The sequence below is a fragment of the Apium graveolens genome, chromosome 5 (assembly GCF_009905375.1).
Source record: "Apium graveolens cultivar Ventura chromosome 5, ASM990537v1, whole genome shotgun sequence".
In the NCBI taxonomy this organism is placed as follows: domain Eukaryota; kingdom Viridiplantae; phylum Streptophyta; class Magnoliopsida; order Apiales; family Apiaceae; genus Apium; species Apium graveolens.
The window spans coordinates 87,165,531-87,182,082 of NC_133651.1; the positions used below are offsets into that span (position 1 = coordinate 87,165,531).

Consider the following 16,552-nt stretch of genomic DNA (forward strand, 5'->3'; position numbering starts at 1 on the left):
CTCTCCTCAGCTGTATCTAAAGTCCTCTTGCGAGCACGAGAACGAGTTTGCATAAACGCTTGCTAAAGTACCTGAAACACAACCGAAAAGAGTAAGTAACTACTACGTCCTAATCACTGAGTCCTAATGACCAATGATGGTAAGTACATAAACTAAACAAATACGCCGAGTCCCCGGCAGCGGCGCCAAAAACTTGTTAGGGCGAAAACACGCACTAATAATCACGCAAGTATACGCGTTCGCAAGTAATATAGAATACTTTCTTGTTCGTTCCCTCAGAGACTCAGACTAAATTATTGTCTAATTAAACTCACTCACCAATGTATGATTACTTCTCAATGTTAAGATAATAACACTTAAAATTGTTGATTAAATATTAACTATAATTAACTACTCAATTAACCACTTAACTAACACTTCAATTTATCAATAATAAAACACTCATGAGATCACAACTTCATTATTACTTCCTTCTATAGCCATTGTTATTACCTTTAGCATGTGACAGTGATGACATTAATCGAATAACACGAAACTGATAAAAGCCAACTTTCATTGTACTAATACCATTCTACCAAGTATCCATAATTAAGATAGAAGTTGAATAGTCATCAATTATGTTGAGTTCCTATATGTCTACAGAAATTGACAACATAATGATTTAAGCACAAGTTATCCCTTTTGATTACATAGGGCAAATAAAACTGTTAGAGTTACCCACTAATCATGCACAACGTACATGAACCTATGCTAGCATGGCAAGTTCTAAATCTCAAGATCCACCGTCGCTTCACAAGAGATTAACACCCTATCTTATATGTTCGCGACGCACATAAGACGAATACGCACAACCAATGCTAGATATCATGCAATCATCACACACTAAAGTATTAAACAATTAACTAAAGAATTCCATAATAAATCCGTTGTAACCCCATGATCACGATTAGCCCATAATAGAACTTATCGCCATCATGGGTTCATATGAAATCATGATAGACAAACACAAGAAAATAATAACTAAACTAATTATATTAAAACAGAGTACGTCACAAGAGTAAATAAGTCAAAGCAAGAAAACTAGCATCCAACGTTACAACAAAACAAGAATCACAAGAATATATGCTTCCTCTTCGTTGCGGTGTGCTAAATCGGTCTTCTTCCTTATCTCCTTCGCTTCTTGCGTAAAACACAATCTAAAACATAATCTCCTTAATACTCTCTGTGAAAACGTCTCAAATCTACCTATATAATAGTCCCATAAAACTTAGATTACATAGAAGTTGGAAGCCACACAGAAGTAGAAGTCTAAAATAATTCAGCTTTTTCCCCGACCTTGCGCGGCCGCTCAGCATTACTGCGCGGGCGCGCAGGACCCTACTGGAAAAATTCCAAGCTTGCTCCATTTCTTTGCCGTAATCTGCCCATTCCTTTCCTCTCGCAATGGTGAACACATGCCAAGGCTTATTCTTGATGATTCCTCCCCCGAAATGCAACTAATACCCTGAAATGCATAAACACTAGAAAAACGCATCAAATACACAAAATACTTGATTTCAAGACACCAATTTAAGCCATTTTAAGACGTTCTAAGTGGTATAAAATGCCACTTATCACTTGGCCCCGATCATTCTCAAAAATTTCCACTGCTCCATGTGGAAACACAGTTTTGATTATGAAAGGACCTGACCATCTTGACTTCAACTTTCTAGAACAAAATGGAGACGAGAGTTGAATAGGAGAACTTGTTGCCCCGACACAAATGATTTCAGTACAAGGCCCCGATCGTGCCACCTCTTGACTTTCTCCTTGTACATTTTGTTGTTCTCGTAAGCTTGAAGTCGAAATTCGTCGAGTTCCTTCAATTGAAGCATCCTCTTCTTTCCAGCTACGTCCAAGTCCAGATTCAATTTCTTTAAAGCCCAGTATGCTTTATGCTCAAGCTCCAAGGGTAAATGACATCCCTTACCATAAACCAACTGAAATGGTGACATTCCCAATGGAGTCTTATAAGTTGTTCTATAAGCCCATACAGCTTCATCAAGCTTCAAAGACCAATCCTTCCTTGATGGACATACCACTTTCTCTAAAATATGCTTTATCTCTCTGTTAGATACCTCAGCTTGACCATTCGTCTGAGGATGATAACCCGTAACAATGCGATGATTCACATTATACCTTTTCATCATAGAAGTAAACTTGCGATTGCAAAAGTGCAACCCCTCATCACTGATTATGACTCTGGAGTTCCAAACCTTGTGAATATCTGCTTGTGAAAAGAATTAAGCACCACTTTTGCATCGTTCGTTGGTAATGCCTTAACTTCAATCCATTTCAACATATAATCAACCGCCAACAGGATATGCTGATTATTGTAAGATGAGAAAAATGGCCCCATGAAGTCAATTCCCCAAACATCGAAGAACTCAACCTCGAGAAGCATATTAAGAGGCATCTCATCCTTCTTAGATATATTACCCACTCGTTGACATCGATCACATTTCAAAACGAGCTGATGAGCATCTTTAAACAATGTTGGCCAAAAGAAACCTGCTTGAAGAATCAGAGCTGCTGTCTTTTCTCCACCATAGTGTCCTCCATAAGTCATTGAGTGGCAATCTCGTAAGATCCCCCCGTTTCTCTATAAGGAATACATCTCCTGCTGATTTGGTCAGCTCCCTGGAAAAAAAGAAACGGCTCATCCCACATATACCACTTCACTTCATGTAGAAACTTCTTCCTTTGAGCATAAAATAAGTCGAGAGGCATGATGTTACTCACGAGGTAGTTCACAATGTCTGAAAACTACGGCTCTTCTTCTTGCACTGCAAACAGCTGCTCATTGGGAAAAGACTCATTTATCATTGTCTTATCCAATGAAGTAGCATTAGGATTCTCTAAACGCTAGAGATGATCAACACCTTGATTTTCAGTTGCCTTTCTGTCCTTGATCTCTAGTTCAAATTCTTGGAGCAAAAGAACCCATCGAATCAATCTAGGCTTCGAGTCCTTCTTCGAGACGAGATATCGAATAATGGCGTGATAAGTGAAGACTGTCACCTTAGTCCCAAGTAGATAAGATCGAAATTTCTTACAACCATAGACAATAGCCAAAAGCTCTTTCTCCGTAGTAGTATAATTCAGTTGAGCGCCATTCAAGGTCTTACTAGCATAGTAGACCACATGAAATATGTTGTTCTTTCTCTGCCCGAGAACCGGTCCAACTGCATAATCACTTGCATCACACATCATCTCAAAAGGTTAATTCCAATCAGGTGCATTTATGACCGGTGCCGAGATTAGACTCTTCTTCAATTCTCAAACGATGCAAGGCACTCGTCATCATACTTGAAAGGGACATCTTTCTCTAGTAAACTGCATAGTGGTTTAGAAATTTTTGAGAAGTCTTTGATGAAATGCTTGTAGAAACCCGCATGAACAAGAAAACTGCGAATTCCCTTGAAAGAAATAGGTGGGGGAAGATTCTCAATGACCCTCACCTTGGCCTTATCCACCTCAAGACCCTTACTAGAAACCTTGTGCCCAAGAATTATGCCTTGACGCACCATAAAGTGACATTTCTCCCAATTGCGAACCAGATTGGTCTCAACGCACCTCTTGAGGACGTGTCCAAGATTTTGCAAGCATTCATCAAAAGAATCGCCAAAGACTAAGAAGTCGTCCATGAACACTTTCACATTTTGGCCAATCATGTCAGAAAAGATGGCCATCATACATCGTTGAAATGTGGCTGGTGCACCACACAGACCAAATGAAACTCGTCTAAAGGAGAACGTACCAAATGGATAAGTGAAAGTAGTTTTCTCTTGATATTCTGGAGTGATACAAATCTGATTATAACCTGAATAACCATCCAGAAGACAATAGTACTTATGACCAGCCAACCTGTCAAGCATTTGATCAATGAAGGGTATAGGAAAGTGATCCTTCCTAGTGGCCTTGTTTAGCTTCCTGTAGTTCATATATACTCTCCACCCCGTGACTGTCCGTGTAGGAATAAGCTCATTCTTCTTATTTGCTACCACATTAATACCACCTTTCTTTGGTACACATTGAACCAGGCTTACCCATGAACTGTCAGAGATGGGATAAATGATCCCTGCATCTAGCCACTTCAGAATTTCCTTATTTACTACTTCCTTCATGATTGGATTAAGTCTTCTTTGTTGCTCGACTATAGGCTTGCTACCTTCTTCTAGCAGAATTTTATGCATACAGTAAGAAGGGCTGATTCCCTTGATATCTGCTATAGTCCATCCAATGGCCGATATGAACTCTCTCTGAATTCTCAACAACTTTACCTCGTCGCTACGTGAAAGGTCAGATGCAATAATAACAGGCAGTGTAGATGCATCGCCTAAAAAAGCATACCTCAAATATTTAGGTAAAGGCTTAAGCTCAAGAGTAGGAGCTTCCTCAATAGAAGGCTTGAGGCGTCTAGGAGCTTTTCTCAATTCTTCCATTCCCAGGATTCAAAAGGCATATCGATCTTTCTCTTCCAGGGAGAAGCATTCAAATATTGCAATTGCTCATCACCTTCGTCATCTTCACTATCTGAATTTCCTAATAAGGATTTTTCTAAGGCATCAGACCATAGCATTTGATCAAGTTCCGATGTGATCACTGAATCGACCAAATCTACTTTTAAGCACTCATCACTGTCAGTATGAAATTTTATAGCATTGAACACATTGAACGTCACATCCTGATCCAACACACGCATTGTAAGCTCACCTTTCTGCACATCAATCAAGGTTCGTCCAGTTGTCAAGAAGGGCCTTCCCAAGATTATGAGAATCTTCTTATCCTTCTTGAAATCAAGAATGACGAAATCAGCAGGGAAGATGAGTTTATCCACCTTGACCAAGACATCCTCCAAAATACCTCTCCGATATGTAATAGAACAGTCGGCCAACTGCAAGGTCATGTAAGTTGCTCTAGGATCAGGTAAATCCAATTGCTTGAAGATTGACAAATGCATCAGATTGATGCTAGCTCCCAGCATCTGTCAAAAGACACTTTACCAATAGTACATGGAATAGTAAAGCTTCCTGGATCTTTAAGCTTTGGAGGCAACTTCTGCTGCAACACAGCACTGCATTCCTCCGTGAGAGCGACAGTCTCTAAATCATCTAGCTTCACTTTCCGAGAGAGAATACCTTTCATAAACATTGCATAACTAGGCATCTGCTTGTGAGCCTCAGCGAAAGGTATGTTGATATGAAGTTTCTTAAACACCTCCAGAAACTTCTCGAATTGCTTGTCCAGCTTTTTCTTCTGCACCCTCTTAGGAAAAGGCGGTGGAGGATAGATCCGTTTCTCCCCTGTATTACCCTCAGGCAGAGTGTGCTCAACAGTAGTCTTTCTTGGTTCTACTTCTTCATCCTGCTGCTCTAGTTCTTTCTCAGCTCCAGCTTTTTCAGTCAACTCTTGAGTTTGTTCGGGATTAGCAACCCTTCCAGACCTCAAAGTGATTGCATTTACCTGCTCTTTAGCTTCCTTCTTCCCTGACACTTCAGTGTCACTAGGTAGTGTACCAGGTTGATGATTTAGCAAGGCATTGGCAATTTGCCCAATTTGATTTTCCAAAGTCTTGATAGAAACAGCTTGGCTCTTGCACATAAGCTTCAACTCCTCTAATTCAGATTTTTCATTAGCTTGCTGCAGCTGGAGTTGCTGTTTTGGTGCATACTGCGGTTTCTGAAAACCGGGGGGTTGTACTGCTTAGTTGGATACTGCTGATAAGGCTGTTGAACCGCATTCTGAGCATTGCTCCAACTAAAATTAGGATGATTGCAGTTGTTTGGAAGATAGGTGGCTGGCGCAGGTTGCTGCGATCGCTGGAAATTGCTCACGAACTGAGCTAATTCATTAGAAATTGCGTAATCATCAGTTTCATGGGCACTAGCACAAAGCTCACAAAAACTAGTGATATGATTAACTCCATAATTAGCCAAGGTGTCCACCTTTATTGTTAAAGCCTTGAGTTGGGAAGCTATAGCAGTTGCTGCATCCAACTCCAGAATTTCTGCAACTTTTCCCTGAGTCAACCTCTGGGTAGGATTATGATACTCATTAGCAACCATCAGTTTAATAGGTTCATAAGCTTCATCGTAGCTCTTAGCCCACAAGGCTCCTCCTTATGCTGCATAAAGCATGGGCCTAGAAGTAGGACCCAATCCATTGTAGAAACAATTGATAATCATCCAGTCAGGCATGCCATGGTGTGGGTACTTCCTTAGCATCTCCTTATATCGATCCCAAGCCTCACACAGAGATTCTCCAGTTTGCTGCGCGAACTGGGTAAGAGCATTCCTGATTGCTGCACTCTTCGCCATGGGAAAAAATTTAGTGAGAAACTTTTGAGCAAGATCTTCCCAAGTTGTGATAGACCCTGCCGGTAGAGAGTGTAACCAGCACTTAGCTTTGTCCCTCAAAGAGAACGGGAAGAGTCGCAGCTTGATAGCATCTTCAGTCACACCATTAAACTTGAAAGTGTCGCAGATTTCGATGAAATCCCTGATGTGCATGTTGGGGTCTTCGGTAGGAGAACCCCCAAACTGAACTGAGTTATGTATCATCTGGATCGTGCTTGAATTGATCTCAAAAGTGTTAGCCGTGATGGCTGGTCTAATGATGCTAGACTGAATGTCATTAATCTTAGGCTTAGAATAGTCCATCAAATCCTTCGGATTCTGCTTGATCACCCATAGCTACTACAATTGGTTCTTCAACTTTCTCTTCTTCTTCTACCTTCTTTTCTTCCTCAAAAACTTTCCTACGAATTACCACAAGTTCTTCCTCGGCTTTATCCAGTGTTCTCTTGCGAGTACGCGAACGCGTATGCATACACCCTCGCTAAATCACCTGAAATAAAACAAGGAAACAAATAAGTAACAATGTCCGAGTCAATGAACTTTAACGACCACTGATGGAAAGCACATAAACTAGTAATTAACACTGCAGTCCCTGGCAGCGGCGCCAAAAACTTGTTAGTCGCTAAACACGCGCTAATATTACAGGCAAGTATACGAGTTCGCAAGTAGTATAAGATATAAATCAGATTCGATCCCACAGAGTCTGTATTGGTTAACTATCTAAATTATGCGCCAAGTAACAATGTATGGTTATTATTCAATGCTAAGACGATGACAATTTGAGAATGTTATAACTAAGAATTACGCTAATTATTATAACTACGAGAATAAAATAGATTAAATTAATAAATATGACAGACATGGGATTCTATCTTCATTAAATACTTCATTTAATAGCCTTATTATTCTCAACCTTAGCATGCATTGGTGATGACGCTAATCAGACAACACGAAACTGATATACGCCAACTTTCGTTGCACGAGTACCTTTCTACCAGACATCCACAAAAGAGATAGAAGCTGAATATGCACCAACTATATTGAGACCCTATATGTCTATAGAATTTGACAACATAATGGTTTACACACAAGTTATCTATCTTGATTACATAGGGCAAGTAAGATGGGTAAAATTACCTACGAATCATGCATAACAATACATGAACCTATGCTAGTATGGCAAGTTCTAAATCCTTAAATTCACTTTCGCTTCATTAAAATTAACACACTATCTTATAAGTTCGCGACGCTCACAAGACGAATACGCACAACCAATACTAGGATATCATACAATCACCACACACTAAGGCATCAAATAAATAACTAAAGAAATCCATAAATAGATCCGCTAGAACCCCACGATAACGATTAGCCCATAATCGAACTCATCCCCAATGTGGGTTCCAATGGAAACATGATATAGCAAATATAGTCTTTATACGAATAAATATAACCAAGTACTCACAAGAATATAGGTTCATCAAAATAAGAAACAAGCATCTAAATTACAACTCAAAACAAAGATTCACAAGAATAAACGAGATCATCTTCGCCTTTGTTGAATTGTGCCAAAAGGTCTCTTGTCGTCTTCTCCCTCCTTGATGTCTTCAAAAATTTGAATTCTATCTTGAAAAATGACCTAAGTTATGTTTATATAACAATCCATGCACCCCAGGAGTCCAGAATTCGAATTGCACAAGAATCAGGATTTTTAACTCCCGACCCAGCACGATCGCGCGCTTCACCAGCGCGGGCGCGCTGACTTTCTGTTCCCTGGCGCGGGCGCGCCGACCTTCTGCCAAAAAACTTTATTTTTTCCTTCTTTATTCCTTGTAGCTTCGAGCCAATCTTTCAAGCTTTTATTCCAACACATCCTAAACACCATATTAGCATCAAAACAATGTGAATTCACCATATTTTCAAAGTAATGCCTGAAATGCAAAAACACTTGAAAACACGTTAAAACACAAATAACTTGAGTACAAATACACCAACTCAAAGCTTATTAGAGCATAAATAAGTGTCATAAATGCCACTTAACATGAGCCTTTGAGTAGACCAGCTTCTGGACAACACTTGAAATGTTTTCAAACCCTGACTTTCTGCAGGTGAAAGCTCTTATTACTGAATCAAAGAGAAAAGACCATTCCCTCCTCAGGTTCTTCTTGTTCATGCTTGCCAGACTAATCTTTTCAGAATAATTGATGAATTCCATGAATTCATAAAACTCATCCTCAGTTAGAACCTCCACCAGTTTGTCAGTAGGTATGCCTACTGCCATGTTGACATCATTCTCAGAAATCTCCACCTGTTGGCCCTTGATTGTACAATTTATCATAATTGTTGCAGCCTGATTCTCATGCACCACTGTTCTTATCACTGTTGTAGTCCAGAAATCCCTTAAAATATCCAAGTAGAGTACATGATTAGCAGTAAGAGCCCCCACAAAATATATTTCAGACAGAAACTTCATAAAGCTTTTGAAAGCTTCAGGAGCTTGATTTGCATCCAAAATTGCAAGGAAGTTGATTTTTTTTGGGATAAAGGGTACAATAGTGTTTGAGTCCATTGAGAAGAGTATGAAGTTTAGTGGATAAGAAAAGTTTAAGAGAAAGAGTTCTAATCGAGAGAGAAATCGGTTTAGATTTGAAAATTCTAGGTCACTTAGAGTTCTCAAAGACGTAAGGATGTGTATGTCGAGATGTCTGAGTATTTATAGTAAAAGTAAATGACTTATCGAGAACCCAAAAATAAACGTTTGGAATTTGCTTATCGAGAAGTCATTTTGAAAAGTGAATTATATATCGATAAGTCATTTTAATTCACTCTTTTAGAGAACTAAAACTGACTTGTCGAGATGTCTAGTAAATACTCAGTTTTTTCTAAATGGACTGATTTGTTTCCAATTTTTATTTGAATAAATAAAAATAAAATCAGAATATTTTTGTCAAAATTATTTAACCAAGATAATTTATTAAATTAAACTATCTCAGTTCTGAGTTATTTATAAGTCTAAAATTATACTTGTAGAGAACTCTGTGAGTTAACACTTATAGAGAACTCTACAATGACTTATCGATAAGTCATAATAAAACTTATCGAGAAGTCCCTCGAAAAATCAGAAAATTGACTTGTCGAGAATTCACTCGAGAAGTCTTAAAATGACTTGTCGATAAGTGAATTAGACATATCGAGAACTCAGTTCTTGTTAGGAATATGTGTATTAGTTTGATGATAAGTTAAACAAAACACTTAAGTAGAAATCTATTGTTTGTAGCCTCAACGGATAAGACCATCTTGGCTATCCGTTGAAGGAGTAGCTTTACTTAGAAATAAATTTAGTACTGTAGCACATTTCAGTCTCTGTATTTAAGTTGTACTTCTTAGATGTTGTGGGAAATTATCAGTCATGTTGACTACTAGTGGATATGCAAATAGGAGGGCTAATTGTAAATATTTCATGCCTTGTAATTTTGTATAAGTGAAATAGCATCAACTGATATTAAAGGCCTTCAACGGATGAGAAACAAACCTTTAACGGATGAGAAACAAAGCTTCAACGGATGTCTCTAAAGCTTCAACGGATAACATCCATCAACGGATGAGTGTCTCAATAGATAATGCTTCAACTGCTAATGCATCAACGGATAAAAGCTTCAACGGATGCTTAGTTCAAATAACAGTTGATAGTGACAATTCATAAGCTGACAGAGGCACATGGGTTGACAGAGACAAACTGGAATGTGGCAGCCTCTAGGAGGAATCAAGAAAATGTTGCATTTCCATTCTGGTGCAAAAAAGGAAGTATTGAAAGATTCACAGCCAAACCTAAATTGCATTGGATAGAGAAATGAAGAAGAAACATGTGAAGAACCTTTTAATTGTATTTTACAGTTTTGTCTTCACTTGTAAACTTGGTGATATATAAACCAAGTAGCAGCTAGTAATTAGATGTGAATTTTCCAGAGCTGTTTAGAAAAATCCAGAGAGAAAATCATCTAGTTTGTACTAGGAAGCAGCTGTGATTTAATTCTTTGAATCACAGATTTTCTGAAATAACACATCTCCGGTGGAACAACAAATCCACCAGAAAAGTTTTTAAGTCTGTTGTGTTCTTTACATTTGTTTGAATATATATCTGTCTGTATTAGCTTAAAGCAATTCACACACACTTGTTCATCAAAACACATAGACTATAAACTGCTCAAAACTTGAAAAAGTTTTGAGATTTACATTCAACCCCCTTCTGTAAATCTCATTGTTAGTTCACTGGGAATAACAATTGGTATCAGAGCAAGCTTTTAACATGCAAAGAGTTTAAAGATCTATTCTACTAACATCATGAGTGCACAGAAGAATCCTCCTGCTACCAACATGAGCAGGAAGGATATTGGTATAAAGATTCCAGTCCTGGAAAAAGATAACTATCAACGCTGGAAAGTGAATATGCATTTACATCTACTGTCTCAGGATGAAAGCTACATCAACTGTATTGAAAATGGTCCTCATATTCCTCACAAAGTGGCCACAACTGCTACTGCAACAGTTGCTGTTGGACAGTCCATTCCCAGGCCAAAAGCAGAATGGACTATTGAAGACATGGAAGAAATTCGCAAGGACAAGAAAGCCATGAACATTCTGTTTAATGGCTTAGATCAAGATATGTTTGACAATGTCATCAATAGCCAAACTGCAAAGGAAGTTTGGGATACTGTACAAATCATCTGTGAAGGTACTGAGCAGGTTAGAGAGAACAAGATGCAGCTTCTTATTCAACAGTATGAATATTTTCATTTTGAAGAAGGAGAATCATTAAATGATACCTTCAACAGATTTCAGAAACTGTTAAATGGATTGAAGCTGTATGGTAGAGTGTACCAAGTCAAAGATTCTAACTTAAAATTTCTGAGGTCTCTACCAAATGAATGGAAGCCTATGACTGTTTCTCTAAGAAATTCTTAAGATTATAAGAACTTCACACTTGAAAGATTATATGGACTTTTGAAGACTTATGAACTTGAGATGGAGCAAGATGAGCTGTTGGAAAAGGGAAAGAGAAAAGGAAGATCAGTTGCACTTGTAGCTGACAATGAGAAAATTGAAGCCAGGAATGAGGAGAAGACAATGCCAAGTCTCAAAATTGGCACAAGCAAATCAGAATCAAGCAGGAGAAAAGAGCAAGTAGCTTAAGATGAAGACAATTCCAGTCAAGATGACTCTGATGATGTTGATGAACATCTGGCTTTTCTATCCAGGAGGTTTGCAAAGATGAAATTCAGGAAAAATACAAAATTCACTAAGTCAAACAAAAACATGGCGGGCAAATCTAAGTTCAAATGTTATAACTGTGGCATTAGTGGACACTTTGCAAATGAGTGCAGGAAGCCAACCTCTGATAAGAAGAAATTTGAGCAAGTTGATTACAAAAAGAAGTACTTTGATTTGCTTAAACAAAAGGAAAGAGCTTTTCTCACTCAAGATGATTGGGCAGCTGATGGAGCCAATGAAGATGATGATATGGAATATGTCAACCTAGCCCTGATGGCTAATTCTGATGAAAATGAAACTAGTTCATCAAGCAACCAGGTAATCACTACTGACCTCTCTCAGCTTTCTAAGAATGAATGCAATGAAGCCATAAATGATATGTCCAATGAATTATATCATTTGCGTGTTTCCCTTAAATCACTAGCTAAAGAAAACACAAGGATCAAAGAGAATAATGTGTTTTTAAGTGATAGGAATGCTGTGTTAGAGGATCAGGTAATTGAGCTTGAAAAGATTAAACTTAAATGCTTGATTGTTGAGAGTGAACTAGAAGAAGCTGTTAAGAAAGTAGAAATTCTTTATAAACAGTTAGAAAGTGAGCAAGAGGTAATCAAGGCCTGGAAAACATCTAGGGATGTTAGTGTTCAGATTGCCAAGGTTGAGGGAATTGAATCATTCTGTGAGAATGCCTGGAAGAAAAACAAAAAGGAGTTAGAATTAATTGATGGATTATCAACGGATGTGAAATCAACGGATGATGAAAGTTATCCGTTGAAGGAAGAAAAAGAGCATCCGTTGAAGGCTCATCAATTAAAACAGGCAAGTGATTCTAAAAAGAAAAATTTCAATAAGAAGGATGGTTCAACTTTCAAGAACTTTGTCAAAGAAGGAGCTAGCACATCCAAAGATGCCGGTAAGGTGAACATAGGACACATGATTTTAGATCAGCTGAAAAATAGGCTTAAATTGGTTGAGGATAAAAAGGAAACTAAAAGAAAATCTAATAGAAATGGGAAGGTAGGGATTAATAAACACAATAATTACACACCTGATAAGTATGCTCCTAGAAAAAGCTGTGTGCATTGTAAAAGTGTTAATCATATATCTGATAACTGCAAATCTGTTAAGAATGCTCCCATGCCTTTAACTCCCTCCATGCCTAACATGTCTATGTCACCTCTGCATGCTATGCCTGTTATGTCTCATCAGAATCCTCATGCACATTTTGCAAACATGCCATATGTTAATAATCCTTATTTTACTGCATTCAGTATGCCTCAGATGCCATACAACATGCATATGTGGAATAATATATTTGCACAATCCATGCCTTATCAAATTCAATCAAATGTGCTAAATGATTCTGTGACTAACCCTACTCTTCAACCAACTACATCTGAGATCAAGGTTGACCCAAAGTTACCTAAGTCAAAAGATGCAGGAGGAATGAAGTCTAGGAAAAAGACTAACAAGGCTGGACCCAAGGAAACTTGGGTACCAAAATCAACTTGATTGATTTTGTTGTGTGCAGGGAAAAAGAAGGAATCTATGGTACTTGGACAGTGGCTGTTCAAGACACATGACATGAGATTTCACCCTACTCACAGAATTTAAGGAGAGAGCTGGCCCTAACATAACCTTTGGAGATGACAGCAAAGGGTTCACTAGGGATATGGCTTGATTTCAAAAGAAAATGTCATCATTGATGAAGTTGCATTAGTTGATGGTCTCAAACCCAATTTATTGAGCATCAGTCAACTATGTGACAGAGGGAACACTGTTTCCTTCAATTCTGAAGCCTGTGTTGTCACAAGTAAGAAGGACAACAAAGTGGTTCTAACTGGAGTTAGAAAAGGGAATGTGTATTTAGCTGACTTCAACTCTACAGATGCAGAATCAATTACTTGTCTTTTCAGCAAAGCAAGTCCAGTTGAAAGTTGGCTATGGCACAAGAAGCCGTCCTATTTGAATTTCAAAACAATGAATGATCTAGTCAAAAAGGACTTAGTTAGGGGATTGCCCCTAGTAGAATTCACAAGGGATGGGCTGTGTGATGCTTGTCAGAAAGGAAAACAAAAGAAAGTATCATTCAGTAAGAAGCTTGAATCTGCAATTGATGAACCACTACAACTGCTACACATGGATCTTTTTGGACCAGTCAATGTATTGTCAATTTTAAGGAAAAGATATTGCCTAGTGATTGTAGATGATTTCTCAAAGTTTTCATGGGTTCATTTTCTTGGATCAAAGGATGAAGCTAGTGAAATCATTATCAATCATATCAAGCAAGTCAACAATCATCCTGATTTCAAAGTAAGGAATATTAGGAGTGACAATGGAACTGAGTTCAAAAATTCAACCTTGAAGTTGTTCTGTGAAGAAAATGGGATCATGCATGAGTTCTCAGCTCCAAAAACTCCACAACAAAATGGTGTGGTGGAAAGGAAGAACAGATCACTAATTGAAGCTGCAAGAACAATGCTTGAAGAGTCAAAACTCCCAACATACTTTTGGGCTGAGGCTGTTAACTGTGCATGTTACACTCAAAATATTTCTCTAATTAATCAGGACAAAGGCATGACTCCCTATCAATTGTTCAAGAGAAGAAAACCAACTTTAAACTTTCTGCATGTCTTTGGTTGCAAATGCTACATTCTAAGGAATCACCCTGATCACAAAGGAAAGTTTGATGCAAAGGCTGATGAAGGAATATTTGTTGGTTATTCTGCTGGAAAATCATATAGGGTCTACAATCTAAGAACCAACATAGTCATGGAATCTGTGCATGTTGTGTTTGATGATAAAAAGATTGATGGACTGACAGATGAGGGACATCATGAAGGACTCAAATTTGACAACATTGAGATATATTGTGATGATAGTGAAGATGAGAATGATGAAGAAGGCACCTCGAGAAGAATATAAAATCTGCCTTTGGATAATGCACATAATGCTGCATCCGTTGAAAGTCTTAATTCAGCTTCCGTTGAAAGAAGCAATGCAGCATCCGTTGAAAGATAAAGTGCATCATCCGTTGAAGTTCATAATGAAGCATCCGTTGATCATAGTCTGTCAATGGATAATCAATTCACTTCATCAGTTGATAGAACTCCCAATTCTTTTCAAAGGATCAGCAACTCAGGGGGAGTTTCAACCAATCAACATCCTATCTCACATCATGACAATACTGAGGCAACCTCATCTAGAGCTAATCTACCACCTCAAAGGAAATGGACCAAGGATCACCTTTTTGAACTGATCATTGGTGATGCTACATCTAAAGTGCAAACTAGAAGGGCTACTCAATATGAATGTCTGTATAGTAGCTTTATGTCACAGGAGGAACCTAAGAGAGTGGAAGAAGCTCTATTGGATCCAGATTGGATTTTAGCAATGCAAGAGGAGCTAAACCAATTTGAGAGGAACAAAGTATGGAAGCTGGTACCCAAACCAAATAACAAGAGTTCTATTGACACAAAATGGGTATTCAGAAATAAGATGGATGAAAATGGTATTGTCATAAGGAATAAAGCCAGATTGGTTGCTAAAGGCTATTCTCAACAAGAGGGAATAGATTTTGATGAGACATTTGCTCCAGTTGCCAGACTTGAAGCCATCAGAATCTTTCTAGCCTATGCAACCCATGCCAATTTTAAGGTCTATCAAATGGATGTTAAGAGTGCATTTCTGAATGGGGAATTGAAGGAAGAAGTTGTTGGATTTTAATCGCAGCGGGGGCATGGCAAAACACTTTTACACACATAAAATCTAAATAAAAGCATACAGATCATGAATAAAAATTCGAGGGATCGAATCTAACCTTTAAAATAATTCGGAGACAACGATCAGAGATCCTTAGCAGTTGCTCCTCAAGTGTGAAGCACTCCACCGGTATCCACCAAGAAAACGATGTTAAGGAGGATGAAGGAGGTGGAGAGAATTGGGTTTTCCAAACTTTTTTGGGTTTTGGGGTACAAATAAAATTAGGGTCTATAATAGTATATTTATAGGCAAAATTTTCAGCTGAAATTTTCCCATAAATATTATTATTATTATCCCATTTATTATTCTCATTAATAATTAAAACACCTTTTAATTATTAATCCTTTTTCTAAACACTTTAGAAATAATTCTCTCTCTTGATTTAATTTCCAAAAATTAAATCCTTAATTAATAATATTAAGAACTTTTCTTAATTAATTTATAATCAATTAAATCTCATTTAATCAATTATTAAATTTTCCAATTAATTATTTATTTCATAAATAAATAATTATTAGCCATTATTAATTATTTCCTCCACCATTAAATCATTCTCTTTTTATGGTGTGACCCTGTAGGTTCAATATTAAGCCGGTAGTAGAAATAAATAATAATAAAACTATTTTATCATTATTTATATAAATTCTCTAATTTATTAAATATGATTAATTAATTAATCACATTTATTCTACATCATGAGGGATACTTCTCAACATATCGCGACTATCCGGATAATATGAATTCACTGCTTAAAATACCAAGAACCTATTCAGTGAATAGTTACCGTACAATAAACTCCTTCTACCCTACAATGTTCTGATTAAATACAAGGCATGGATCTCGTGTCAAGCCTATCTAATTCAATCACTTGCTTACCATTTACTATGCGTAGTTCTATGCAAATTAGAAACTCCTTTCTAATTTCATTTACTCTGGCCAGAGATTCCTAAACTAGCATAAGTGGATCAGCCTTGAACATTCGCTTCCTTCACTGGAAGGGGTAGATCCTTTATTGATCATACACTATCTTCGTGTACAAATTCCTATACCCAGTAGAGCCCTAATAATTGTCCCTGGAGACTAAGAACTAAACCAAAGCATAGTTTAGTGTACACAAGATGACT

General features: G+C 37.7%; 1 non-coding gene across 1 annotated transcript; it reads left to right on the top strand.

Moving 5' to 3' along the window:
* The first annotated feature begins 6,237 nt into the window (after nucleotides 1-6,237).
* On the top strand, nucleotides 6,238-6,344 carry LOC141663371 (small nucleolar RNA R71). The gene has a single exon (XR_012551446.1). It is a non-coding gene; the product is annotated as a small nucleolar RNA R71 (small nucleolar RNA).
* Nucleotides 6,345-16,552: the final 10,208 nt, after the last annotated feature.